Source organism: Pipistrellus hanaki, assembly GCF_964339955.1.
Source record: "Pipistrellus hanaki genome assembly, chromosome: 18".
In the NCBI taxonomy this organism is placed as follows: domain Eukaryota; kingdom Metazoa; phylum Chordata; class Mammalia; order Chiroptera; family Vespertilionidae; genus Pipistrellus; species Pipistrellus hanaki.
This window is the reverse complement of record NC_140520.1, coordinates 31,903,116-31,904,179: the sequence shown is the minus strand read 5'-3', so window position 1 is coordinate 31,904,179 and position 1,064 is coordinate 31,903,116.

The following is a 1,064-nucleotide window of genomic DNA, read 5'->3' as shown; positions in this document are numbered from 1 at the left end:
CAGGACCAGAGTCCAGGCCCAGGGGCAGGCCACATGGGCACCACCTGTGACCGCCTGGGGTGAGGGACCCCCCTGTGCAGGAGGCAGGCCCCCTGAGGGCTCCCAGCCTGGAGGCTACCATCCTCCCTCCCACGCCTTCCGGCTTTTCCCAGCAAAACAGGAATTTCCCCCAGAACTCTCTTCTCTCCTGGAGGGTTATTTCCAGATTCCTCCTGGGATTCCCCCAGGTCACCACCCTCCCCTTTCTGTCCCCTCTGCTCCCCCAAATAGGAGGAGAAAGTCTGGACCAGCATCCCCATCTTCCCCGCCCCCGGCACCTGTCCAGGGAGCAAGGGGCGCGCTGCAGGTGAGGATGGGCTCCAGGCCCTTCTGCTGAGCTCAGGACCAGGATGGACAGCTTCTAGGGCTTTCTGTCCAAAGGGTTCTACTGAAAACCATGAACAAATATATGCAGGAGAGCTGAGACCGGTTTGGCTCAGTGGATAGAGCATTGGTCTATGGACTGAAAGGACCCAGGTTTGATTCTGGTCAAGGGCAAGTACCTTGGCTGCAGGCACATCCCCAGTAGGGCTGGTGCAAGAGGCAGCTGATTGATGATTCTCTCTCATCAATGTTTCTAACTATCTATCCCTCTCTCTTCCTCTCTGTAAAAAAAAATCAATAAAATACACACACACACACACACACACACACACACACACAGGAGATGGAGATGGTGCCTCCTGTGCAGAGGATGGGAGGCGCTGGCAGACTCTGAATTCCGCCTGCGAAGCCTCTAGTTGGGGAGGGAAGCTGGGGGCTCCCAAGCCCAGGCCCGCTGGCGCCTGGGGAAGGCGCTCTCCCAGCCCCGGGCCTCAGTGTGCCCGGCTCTGCAATGGGCACTCGGGGCCCTTCGGACCCGGGGGCTGCGTAGGCAGCCGACAGGCCCGGGAGCGGGCGGGAGGAGGGCGGGGTGGAGAGCGGCTCCTGGTTGGTCTCCCGACGCGGGGGAGGGAGGGAGGCCGTGGGTGCGGGGAGGATCGCCGCGGCCGCAGACCCGCCCCCGCCCCCGCCCTCCCCTCCCG